At 45.0% G+C, this 13,261-nt stretch overlaps 1 protein-coding gene across 1 annotated transcript in view; it reads right to left on the bottom strand.

The window, feature by feature from the left end:
- SV2C (synaptic vesicle glycoprotein 2C) overlaps positions 1-12,865 on the bottom strand; it is an 89,075-nt gene extending 76,210 nt beyond the window's left edge. The window contains exon 1 of the mRNA XM_026036519.1: positions 12,829-12,865. The gene's annotated coding sequence lies outside the window, so the exon portion shown is untranslated. The remainder of the gene's footprint in view (positions 1-12,828) is intronic.
- Between the last annotated feature and the right edge of the window lie 396 nt (positions 12,866-13,261).

Raw genomic sequence — 13,261 nt, 5'->3', positions numbered from 1 at the left:
AATCTCCTTTCTTAAATACTCCACTTGGCTACATTTCCAGCCGAACTTCCAACTTCAGTTTTATTCCTGCTTCCCAAGCTCAACGTCAGACGGGTGGCACCAGCTCTGAGAATCCCAAGCGCTCCTGTCAGCCTCCTCCTCCCACAGGAAAACACGTTTGCGGCGTCTCTGCTGGACAAAAATAGCGACAAATTTCACGGAGTCCTTTCTGTGTCTGAAAGCCCATTTCCTCATTTGTATTCATCTTCAAATCCCCAAAATAGCTTTCAAAAAAAAAAAAAAAAAAAAAAAGCAAGACAAGAACTACAAACTCACTTCTGCTGGTGAGAGACTGCCTCAGTTGTGGGTGGCAACTCTGCTTGGGGATCCAGACCCCTAGGTATATACTTTATCCCAGTACTGCTATGAAGAAAATGCCGCTGGTAGATAGGGACAATGTGGTCTCCAATGGCAATATTAATAAAGGTTTATTGTTTCTCTGTCTCATGAAGCTATTGGCACAAAAACGCCAAAATGCCACGAAGATGGCTGGAGGGCTGGGACACGGGATGTACATGGAGAGGTCAAGGGAGCTGAGTTTGCCCAGCACCTGGGGAAGGTTTACAGGGGAATCTAATCCCAACTTCCATCACCTAGGGAGTGATTACAGAGAAGATGGAGTCAAGCTCTTCTCAAAGGTGCAAAGAAAAAGAGGCAACAGCCACAAACTTCAACATGGGAAATTCCAACTAGGTATATGGAAGCAATTCTTCCCACTGAGGATGGTGAAGCACAGAACTCTCGCACTAAGGAGTTGTGAGATTCCCACCCTGAGCCAAGTTTGGAGCTAGCCGGGTTTTGAGCACAGGCTTAGATGCTATAACCTCACATGGTCCTTCCAACCTATATTACTCCTAATACACACCTAAGAAACCTCAATAGTCTCTTATACAAAGACGTGTTTCCTACAAAAGAAAAGACAGCTTCTGTCCTTGACAGTCTACAAGTGTGTTTTCCACAGAATCCAGAATCCAGAAAGCAAATAAGAGCAAAGAGGCTAAGGGGACTGGTGGCACATACAAACCAACGGGTCCTGCAGCCTGGCACGTTGCCTGAACTGCATTGAACAGCCATGCCAATATTAGTAATGGAAAATTCTCCCAGTTTCACAGCACTTTGATCTGGGAAAAGCATTCAGCAAAGATGTCATCAGATATGAATATAAATTAAATACCAAGCAGGTATTTGTCACATCCCTGCCACATGCCTTAGATTCACACTGGATTTGTGCTTTTGCTCTAGCGCAAAAAGGTCTGTAATATCTGGAGATTTTGAAACAACAAACAAAAAAATCACTTCTGTGAACTTGCCTGCTGTTTCATCTTTGCTTACGCAAAGCAACACAAGAATTCACTTTTAGACGTGTACCTCAGCTGAAACAATTCATCCCAGGCAGGCCATTGAATTATTCTCATTTTCCCACTTTGAAACAGTGGCAAGTAAAACAGTTCAGCTGGGTGACTTGCTTCCATTAACACTGGTCACTTGCCACACACGGTGTGTATCTATGAATATTTGGGAAATACGAATGTGAAAATGAATACTTCCCATACGGTACTTTTAATTGTGTATCTTCTCTTCCTTGGGCTCACCTGTAGACTTGCTGCCTGTGAGAGTGAGCACCTGAAGGAAACAAACACCAAACTGCTGGGCTGCCAATACAGACAGAGGCTGTAAATGGCAGGCACTGCTTTCGGCACAGGCTATGGCAATAAGAGCTGGTATGAAGAAGGGCACTTGCGCATAAAGAGTAATAACAACTTCCAGAGCCTCTGACCCTGAGCTTCATCACAGTAGGAAGTCAAACATAATCAAGACAGATGGGAAGAGCTTTCATTGAGCACTGTCATGAAAGTAATGTGATAACAGGTACCTGGGAAAAATGGATTTTCAATACTTTTGAAATAAAACTGTAAATAGCTAATCTTTTTCCTGTATATGTCCTTAAGAAATCAGTTTAAGGGATTTATAATTTTACTTTAATTTTCTTTCTGAAATACAGTTGATGATCTGTCTTGCTCATGCTCAGCATCTCAGCACGTCATTCAGCACTTACCATTTTTATCAATTCTAACATGTTCATGGGAGCATTACAAACTTTTATATGGGTTTTTTGTTTTAATTTAATCTAAAGAGTAAGTATATCTGCAATGAAAAAGGAGGATTTCAATGAAGCAATTACTTTATTTTTGAACTAGTCTACCAAGTTAGGTTCTTCTCCAACCAGGCCAGCTGAGCTTCTTGTTGTATACAAAGCAATCCAGTAACTCATTCACCTTAGCTTTCCGCTGTTATTCTTAAAGAACAGAGTATTTTTGAAATTCAGTTGAAAATCTATCCTGTGTATATTCCAGATGATGTATGCTAATCTTTTACATCTCATCCTGGTCCTTTGAGGTTTTCCAAGGGCTGTTTTCTACCCTCTACCACATGCACTGTTTTTACTGGAACTTGCCAAGTTGCTACCCAAATGCCCCATACACTGAAATTCATGCAGAAAATACTGTACTTGTATGAGAAACAAAAGCACGAAAAGAAACTAACCCACAGGCTGTCTGCAACAGGCTAGTAGTACAATTCCCAAAGCAAATGAAAGGCTAGAGATAGCAGTAATGGATGTGATTAATTTATCTTCTAATGTAAAGTGAAACATGACAGCATCAGGTCATCTTTAGACTTAATCCTAAGGTCAGTGTATTGCATTTTTTTTTGTAATCACCAAATTTCTGCTCAATATAACTGACGTTACAAAAGAACATTTGCAAACTACCAGAAGTGACATGTACTCCAGCCTTATTCTGAAACTCAGACAACAACAGGTTGTATCAAAAATGTTCGACTCATGATTTGCAAACTAGGGTTCACTAGTAGAATTCCTAGGAACTGACTATTAACTATCAAAGAAACTGTTAACAGCAAAAAAGGAGAATTCATACAAGTAAATCAACACAAGGTAGGAGACGGATCTATGTATTTTTTGACTCACACTCTCCTTGTTTCTTAACACTTTCCTTCAGTACTCTGTTTTTGAAGATAAACACAGAACATGGCAAATAAAAACCTTGAAGACTTTTTCAAAAGCTCAACTGCAATTTAGGATGTTTCTCATTAAGCTCATTAAGATCTTGTGAGGAAAGCAGAATTAAAAGTTATCCTTGGAGCAGGAGTTTAAGAAAAACAGTAAATTCTGTGTCAAAGCTTATTTGTCACAGAAACTCCTCATCTGCTTCAGACACAGCTCAGGTATTAAAGATGATGCAGTGTGCTATCCAAACAGAAGGCCAGATCTGCTGCATTCAGAAAAAGCTGTTTCCTAGACTCATATACCCTTACCTCTCCCAGAGGAAAATTTAAGTTTGAAGTCGATTTTTCTTGTGCAGTTAAGACCCATTCATTAGCTTCCTAGTTTTAACCTAGCAGATACAACTTTTTCAACAGCTACATGGAAACCTAAGCCCTAAAACAAACAGCAAATCCAAGTGGCTGCACACACAAAACCCTCACTAAGTCATAAATTTCACAAGTTAATAGTTTAAAATTTCACATCCCCACTGGGTCACTGAGCTTGATAAGCCCTTCCCCTTGCAGAAGGGAGCAGAAAGAGAGCAGCACAAGGGCGAGACGAGGAAGGCGCGCGGCGGCCGCTGCGACTCGGCGCTCTGGCCGGGGGGCCGGGGCCGATGGCGGCACGCTCAGGCCCCGCGCACGGCCGCACGCGGCTTCTCGCCGGGGGCAGAGGATGCCGAAGCAGAGAGCCTAACAGCACCCATGCCCTGCTCTGCCACGCCAGGCACAGAACAGGCAGGGAAACTCACACAGACGAGCTGCTGACTTTCCCCAAGCTCAGGAAGTTTCCTATGGCTTATTTGGAAAGTGCTTAGTGGCCAACTTGCAAGTCTTTTATGTCTAGCCAGGCACAACAACTAGGTGAGGTAAGCTAAAATACTTTGGGAAAAAAAAAAATGTTTTCACATGGCAGAATTTACTTTATTCTAAAACATAAAGATACATGACAACTGGTCTTCCCTCTGTGGTTTATGGGTTTATATAGTATTTCACCAAGAGTCTCAATGCTTCCTTTTATCCTTAGCCTAATTCTGCCTCTGGTGCTTGAAATCGGACACTGAAGGGGACTGGTTTACTGCGGCCCCGCACTCCTCAGCTCCTCCCTCTAGAGGGGCATTAAATGAAGAAGCCTGTCACGGCCCGAGCACCCCACAAGCCCTCAGGGCCCACAGGGGCCTCAGCTGGGGCCCCTCGCCCACTCTGGTGGAAACCTTCTCCTCTCGAGTCTCAGGGACGGCGCCTCAGCAGGTCCCCTTGCCTTGGGGAGCAGCTTCAAGCCCACTGGTTAAAAACCCCATAGTCCTCCCAAAGAAAAGAATTACTTCCAAGTTTTTCACCAACTTATTTTACTCTTTGCTAAGCTTACAGCAAAAACATTCCTGCTCCCCAGGGCTGCAAGCATACATAAGGTGCCATCCTGGCACACAGTACTGTGGAGTCCTTTCATTTGAGTTTCTTTCTCCAGCTTGATTATTTGATATCCACATTTTCCACCCTGGCTCTTCACTGATACCACCTTTGAACAAAACCAGTCATAACTCTTGAGCAGTAGCTGAGAAGCCTTCACAGTCCTGTCATGTTCCCATTCGCCACAGCAAATGGTTTTGGGACAATCAGCTTTTTGTAGAACTGAAGACTTGTCTCTTATCAGTAAATCAGTGAAGTGGTGCCACATCAATAACGTCCCTGAACACGTCAGATAAGGCACACCATACCCTTATCAACACTTCCATTACACGGACTCACAAGGCTCATTGAAACTAATGACCATTTATATTTATTTCCGCTCCCTCTCCTTTTTTTCTCTCTCCACCCTGGCCCTAACATTATCATTTTTCTTATTCAAAGGGACATTAGGTCTATCCTCACCCACCCCCAGCAGGGCTTTTGGATGACTCCCATCAGGTAATGCATGGCATTCAGAGCAGGGAGAAGATGGGCACATTACCCACACCTGCCACGGGCAATCAGGGACCAAAGAAACTGCTGGGTTTGCCCACTGTGTGGTTGGGGAGACCACTGGAAGGAACAACACCCTTACGTGCATGAAGTTATAAATGCAAAGCAGCAAAAATGAACTATGAGTTAAATTCTAATAAAACACAGCAGCCAAGCTCAAAGTCATTACCCTTTTTTGGGGGGAAAATCCAGATGCCATAAATGTTTAAATTCAATAAGCAAAGCGGTTTTTAAAAATAAATTCTTGCTTCATCAGGCAATTAGTTCTCAATTCCAGCTCACAATTAGCTTTCTAAAAGCATCACATTACGGAGGCCTCGGGATATACAGCATATTGATTAAGTGCTTTGACCAGTTCCTTGAATACATGTGTATCAGCTTCCACTAAAGAGAAATTACAGCACTGCAGAGAGTAGAGCTGATTCAGAGCTCGCTGCTCCCATCCCTGGGGCAAGTTCCTGACAGGAGGGACTTTCCTGCTAAGGAAAGGCAGGTTTTAACTCGATCCAAAACACCACAGGTCTTTGAATCGGTGCATCTTTTCTGTCCAGTGACACGTTCACTTCCCCACTTGACTCCAGGCACAGGTTTCAGTGGGACACACAGTGCACAACCCTTCCATACCATGGAAGCATTGGCGCTTGTATCTGAATCTTGCAGATATTAAATTACAAACATAAATAAAACAAACATAATGGCTTCCATTTATTTTATGTATGAGAAGTACAGTATCTGATATTTTTCCCCCAAACTGAGAAAAAAACTTATATCCAATAACTCTAAATAAAATGAGCCTCAAAGCACATTAAATATTTAAAATAGGATCACCAACACTTAACTGAAAAAGTTCCAACTGGAAATTCAGGTGGGTTTCCTACTTGTCTCTCCTAGCAGGAAATCACACTGTGATATAAGTGACGCTCCAGAATAGTGCAGTTGCCAAAACAGTTGTGAGAAAATTTTTAATATTTTACAGGATACAGTTTGATTTGACCCCAGAAAGTCATGCACATACATCCTATAAATCATAATAACATGTTTGCCATAATACTTCTACTTTATAAGTCATCTTACTTTGCCAAAAGTTAGGCCTTTTAGTAAAATAATTCATAAAAACAATCCTATTGCAATAGATTGGGTTCTATACAAATATTTTAAGGAAGATGAACAATATTTGCAGCCTCCTGTGGGACAGGAGCTCAAGTGCCCGGGCTGGACACGAGACTCCATGTACTCCAGTTGGTGACCCAGCCTGGGGGGAAGGCAGTGGTGGGGAACAACCTTCACGAGCTGCTTTTTAGGAGTGAAACTTCTACATTTTGACGTTCTCACAAGCTCTCTCTTCTGTACAATACTGGCCATTTGCTAGTAAAGACGAATATTAGTAAAAATGAGTTAATGCATCTGCATTATTTTAAAGATAAACCGTATGAGAAAACATCAAGGAAAAAATGTCAGACCTCTCGTGCCTATCTGAGTTAGAAACAAGACGGCCCAACTCACCAACCCAACACACAAAAACCCTTAACATTCCAAGAAAATTCCAAGGTACAAGGAATCCTAGGAGGGCATGTATTTTCTGGCAAAATATTTAAAAAATAATAATAATAAAGATGGCATACAAAACCAAACAGAAAATAATCATTGGGTGTGGGTAGGGAGGAAGGAAATGATCTTTGGTTTATACAGCCCTTCCCATCCAGCAAATCTCTAGACTGACAGATTCGGGGCCAAATTCACCCAGAATGTCATTCTGCTCCCGCACTTGAATTACAGTGGTATGTCCTGGGACCCAAGCAAGTGAACATATGCATGTATGGGGATTTATAATAATTTCATGGGGATTTCCTCCTCTCACAATTGAGATGCAACCACCTGTGCAGAAGGTCCTTGTTAACTGGCACTTGAGCCCGTACATAACACTTGATAGCTCAGTGGTACACTTATTTTCATGCTGTTAACATGCCTTCAGTATTACATGTCTCAAAATATTTCTTCATGGATTATCACACTCCAAAAACCATGCACAGTAACATCTTTCAGAGACATAAGGGGAAACATTCTCTACAAGAAAAATCAGGGCATCTGTGCCAGTGCTCTAACAAAATGGGCCTCACTTGAGGTTACGCTGCCTCAGTGTACCCTGTGGTGATGAAGGATAACCACGTACTGGGCTGCATTAGCAGGAGTGTTGCCAGCAATAACTATTCTTCCCTGCTTGCAAAGCCAAATCCAGACTAACACATCTGGTTTTGAGCCCTCTCATGCCTGCTGTACTACAAGGAAGACGGTGACACGCGGGGGAGAGAGGAGAACAATGATGGTTTGAGGGCTGGGACACAACATAGAGGCCAAGGGAGACGGGCTCACCTAGGGCAGAGCACACAGGCTGCAGCAAATACAACTCCAACTAGATAGAGGGAAGAAAATCTTCATAACGATGGCAGTGAAGCACTGGACCAGTCAGCAAAGGACACTCCTCCCTGGAGATACTCAGAGCTCAATCAAACAAAGCTCAGAGCAATCTGGTTTAAGTTTAAAGTTAGCCCTGCTTTCAAAAAGTGGATGGATGAAGTGACCTTATTGTTCCTTGAAAGCTAACTTATTCTAGAAACCTTTTGCACTGCAATAATGCTGTGTAGAAACTCTTGCAAGTTTTAAACTCTTTAGCTTTGGATGGCGAGCAATCTGGCTGCAGCTCCACGGTGCTAACTGCGGATCATCTCAGGCAAGCTTGGGGTTCCTCTGAGCACCATATTGCTGTACTGTTTGGCAACAGAAACCAGTCATGTTAAACATCTTCATATGTTTACAGTATCCTTCCATCAGGGAAGAGAAAGCCTCCAATGAAAAGAAAAAAAAGGTGCCATCTACACAGCAGGGACTCCTACCTGCCTCAATACTCCTTTTCTGAACAGATCCCCTTACAAGATCTCCACAGTAACATGTGCTGGTTACAAGTTTGACATCATTTCTGTGCTTTTTTTTTATGTGCTTTTTTTTTTTTTTTTTTTAATATTCTAGCTACTGTCAGAGCTTGACTGGTTTAAGACAACTGATAGGAAAAAAAGCAGTTGAGTTATTTGAAAATAAGGTGCTGCTGGCAAACTGAAAGAGAATGTTATGAAGGGAAGTGAATTCAGTCTGCAGGACCATCTGTTCAGCAGTTCTGCGTGAAGATAGGGAGTCCTGTTCACAAAAGGAGCCATCCAGATCCCCAGAACACCGTCCAAAAGCAAATGACACCGTTACCTGCACAGCTGTAAACAGATATGAAAAGCAGGAGGCTGAAAGACCAGCAAGATGTGAATATTCTGTATATTCACCTATTGCATTAGCGTATTTCTCCCCTCCCCACTTGCGGATTTAAAACTGGTCACATACTTTGCTTAGTTGAAATAAGGAGAACTATTTTGTTGAAGAAAGAACAAGCATTTGCTAGAATCAGAAGGGGTGATAATAATACCTTACCTTTCCTTCCAGCACCAGCCTAGTGTGACTTATGAGGAAGCACCCCAATCATTCACACATCTGCAAACCCTCTCTAAGATAGCATCACCACAGGATCCTTCATAATCTGTACAAAGCAATTTACTTCTGTTGGCCTGACAGTTGAAAAGGAAAACGCCAAATAGTATCTGGTGCTTTCATATCTGTACAGGAAAGATATCACAAATGCCCTGCAGAAAGCTTTCAACATGATCAGGAAATGGAAAAACATATGTTTGATCTTATCTTTATTGCTGGTGGGGACTGGAGAGGTTTTGTGGTGGAATTTTCTAGTGTGTTACTTGTAAATGAAAATAAGTAAGTCTCTTGTCTCATATGGGCAGCAAGGACCTGAGATGCACCATCAGCTGTCCACGAGGAAGGATGTGAAGAATCCACAGAGATATAGAATACATCAACAGCCTACACGCCAGAGGAACAGCTTCCAGATGGAAGCATGGTTCCGAGGAATTGCCCCTTCCTCTGTCTTCCAAGAGCAGGGGGACGAATTATATGCATCTTACTTTGCAAAACCACCTTCTTGAGATTAAGACTACTATTCTTACAAAAAGCAAAGTTTATCCTCTGGTTTTATATGCCATGAAAGTGGTGCCTGTTCAAGACTCGAAACATTTGCTCCTACCAAAGTCACCTCTCATTTTCATGTTTGTCTGTGCTTTAAAAGCAAAAAAAAAAAAAAAAAAAGCAGTCTATCTGATTCCCTAAAGTTCTTCCCATCCACAACTCATACTACCATATAAAGGGGAAAAAAGATAAAGGCAAAAAAGAAAAAAGCTACAGAGTGGTTGCACGCTGCTATCAACCACATTCCCTGTAACTCAGATGTTACTTGGGTCAAAAAATGTGTATGTGCTTGGGAGGTGCAGACTACCACCCCAGGACAAAGCACATAAGCAGGTTCGCAGGGCCCCCTCACCACAAGAGTCTCCTGTTGGGAAGGGGAGAGCTGGCTACTGGGATGCTGCTGCTTTATCTTAAAACCATCTTGCTGCAGGCAAGAAAACATGAAGCAGCAGCAACACCGTATTCTTCATGGTCTCTGCTCAACAAAAAGCTTTACACTACATGTGCTGCAAGCTGCACGATGTGCTGGGCGTTAGCCACGTCTTCATCACCATACACTGCAGCTCAGTGAGAAATATTTGGATGGGCTGTGCATGGAATCTGCTGCTGCTTGTGCGTTGCCTTTGCTGTTAGCAGCTGGTCAGCTGAAACACAGGCAAACATAGGTAAGATTTCCATTGTAAAAATGGAAGAGCACTGCACCTTAAACACCCTGCAATACACCGTGAGCAGCGGGATGGGTCTGTCTGCAGCCTCACGGGGAACAGACCCTGATACAGACACACAGAGAGATCAACTTAGATGCGCTTTACTCCACTGATTGTTGCTAATGGAGAGACAACGGTTTCAGTCACAGGCATGGTACAGAAACCTGCACATCACTGTATTAAGTGCATACATTTACCTCATTAAAACGGTGAGTATGAGACCAAGTCTGACCGACATTTCACAGACCAGCAACATTATACTTACAGGAGGAGAGCTTCTTAATGGGTTGAGAATGTTTCTATAAGAAACAGAGATGCACAAAATCACAGAAATATTAAAAGCCTAAAAGTCTAACTTTTACAGCTATCAACCAGTGTTCTGCGGAGAAAAAAAAAAGAGGCCCATCATGTTTTGCAACACAGTTTTAAGTGACAGGTTTCCTAATGACTAAAATAGTTTCATAATTTAAAAGGAAAAAAAAAAGTGTTTTGTTACCAATGTATTGCCATTAGCACTCTGAGCACACTTCCAATTAATTTTTCCATTTAACTGCTTACAAACACTTAAAAGAAAACAAGCTCTACACTCTGGATGATTTTATAAAGGACTCTGATCCGTTCTAAGATGAAAATATTAGGCACGACAGAACACGAAGGCGGTGGCAGCAGCTGAGGGTTCCCTGTCATAGGTTTGCAAACACATTTAATCTAATTGATGAGCTTTTGTTTAAAAAAGCATTAATATGCATCCTCTGATGTGTATGGCTTGCAAAGGCTCGCAAGCCTAGTAATCAGCCTGTGAGGATAAAACAACTTGTATGCAACTAAAAACACAAAACATGTTTTCATGCAGCTATTGCATTATAATTTTTTTTTTTTGTATTTGTTCTGGTTTCCACTGAAATCTATAATAAAAACACACCAAGTTGAACGGGACAGCGGCAGCCATTGTGAATAAGCGTTTGCAGTCTGCTTTGGAACATAGCATTCTAACGGTTCATTTGAAATAAGCCATTATTGCAAGCAATTTATGTAACTTTACATAATCAGGTACATATAATCTCGGTTATACACCTCGCACAGTCACCCGCAGTCACGCTGCATGTTGGAAATACAACCAAAGGCTTCACGTGATCTTCCTTTGTTGCAAACATTTTGCTTCCATGTTGCTCAGAAGCGAGAAGAAAACAACTCTTTCATTTTAGAATTTTTAAAAATGAATTAGATCTCACAAATGTATAGCAGAAAACATCTGGCTCAGCCTCATTTGGTCAAATACAAACCTGTTTGGTTTTTTTCCAGAATGCAACAGCATGTGATTTTACATTGAGTTGATATCAGGGAAAGTCTACCTCCAGTCCATGCCACTAACATTCCCGATCATCTTTATTAAGTTAGCAGCAGGAATACAGCTTCAGAAATACAGATATTAAATCTTGTCTCTCTCTTCCCTCTTCACCAGTCCCTCCCTCCCCCAAGCATCATTTAAAGGTGCTGGGAGGCATCATGTGCATCAGTAACGTTAATTGGTAAATTCTTTTTTGTCAGTACTTGGCCTACAGGAAGCTTTCCTCCAAATATATGTAAAATTCCAATTGGAATGCACTGTGGCCACATTTTACAGAACTTTGCATTTCTCAGGGATGTAGAAAAGAAACATTGAGTGTCACTACATGTCACAGAAACAGAAAAAAAAACAAGATAAGTCATCAAATGTTAAGATCTAATATATGTTATTGTCCAGTAGAATGGCGGAAAACAGCTCACTGTGGGGAAAGGAACAGGGGCTCCAATTTGCCCCTGTGCCTTATCTCAGTGAAAATGCTGAATACTTGCTTAATTATATGGAAAATACCTAATGTTGACCAAAACAACAGAAAGGTAGTTTCCATTCCCACAGGACCTCAACAAGGAAAGAAAATTCACTGTTAAACTTCAGTACCTCAGGAGGCTATGCAGCCCAGCAAAGCGGGGCTCACTCAGGGACGCACACCCCGGCCTGCTCGCGCCGAGCCGAACCGGAGAACTTTTCCCCTGCCCCTCCGCGGCACCCTTCGCGGCTGCGGGCAGGGCCTCCCGGCGGCGGCGGCGCGCCCAGCTCCGCGCGCGCTGCCCGGCGCTGCCCGCGCGGCGCAGCCTGCCGCGGCCGCCCGCACTGCGGTGCGGTGCGGTGCAGCCCGCCCGGCTCTCCCTCCCTCCCTCCCTCCCTGCCACCGCAGCGCGCCCCCTCCCAGGCGCTCTGCAGCTCCCAGCCCTGCAGGGGAGGGAGAGCGGGAGCCCACGGATCCCCGGGCAGCCCCCGCATGATCTCAGCGTCTTGCGAGGAGCCCATCCCCGCCTACCTTCACCCCGGCTTGCCCAGCTCTTCCTCCTCCTCGTCCCCCCCGCAGCCGCGTGTCGTGGCCGCCCCGGCCCCCGCGTGACGCGGCGCCCCCCGCCCACGCCCCGCGCTCTCCTGGGGTGTCCTGCCCCCTCCTCTGCCTCCCCTGCGCTGCAATTCCAATGTAGCTGGAAGGGAGTCGCCCCAGGAAAGCCCGTCGCCCGCCGGGCTTTTCCTAACCTCCCCCTACCTACTATCCTCTTCCCCGCTGCGGTTTCCCCAAGGGATGTGCCCGGGTAACGAGCCCTTTCCCGCGCTCCGCTCCCCACGCGGGCTGGAAGCCCCCGCGCCCCGGGACAGCGGCGACCAGCGGGGCTGGGAACCCCCTTTGCTGGGGCTGCAGGGAAGGGGCGCCCTCCTTCCCCTCCGCTCCCGCGGCTCTCCCGGCGCGGCCCGGGGAGCCCCGCTCGCCGCTGCAGCCCGGGGCGGGGACAGGAGCCGAGCTCCGACACTCACGTTATTTTCTTTTCTTTGTCCCTTTCCTGTGCGTAGTCTGAAACGCTGCCCGCTCTGCCCTGAGCACAGCTAAGAAAGTGCCAGTTCCCTGAGGAGCTGGAGCCTTTACATCCTTACCGCATCTTGCATTTTCTTCACCCTCCTTACCGCTAGGACGGTGCAAGCTTGCTTTTCCGTGCGCCTGGAGCCGCCGGGGACCCAAACAGCCCTGCTTTTTGCTTCCCTAGCACGCAAAAGTTGTGGCAGGCTGATAACGCCGGGCAGCTTCACAGGCAGGGAGGAGATTTACGGCGCCAGGGTCGCTACAACGCGCTGCGAGGCAGCGAGCGAGCTCCGGGCAGGGCTGCAGGGAGCGGCGGCGGCTCCGCGGGATGCTCCGCCCGCCCTAAGGGCTTCCCCCGGCGCCCTCCCCAGGCAGCAACCCCCCGCCGATCCCTGCGGAAAAGTTGAGCCTTCCTCTGCCGCAAGCAGGTAAAACAGAAAGGGGAAAAAATAAAAAAGGAAAAGAAGTTGGCCGGGAGAAGCGGGGCGGCTCCGCGGGGCATCATCACTTACCGGCGGGGCCGGCGGCGGCCGCGCG

The sequence above is a fragment of the Nothoprocta perdicaria genome, unplaced genomic scaffold (assembly GCF_003342845.1).
Source record: "Nothoprocta perdicaria isolate Ctin4 unplaced genomic scaffold, notPer1 scaffold_1, whole genome shotgun sequence".
Classification (NCBI taxonomy): Eukaryota; Metazoa; Chordata; class Aves; order Tinamiformes; family Tinamidae; genus Nothoprocta; species Nothoprocta perdicaria.
Note: the sequence above shows the minus strand (reverse complement) of the source record. Positions and strands in the feature narration are given on the sequence as shown.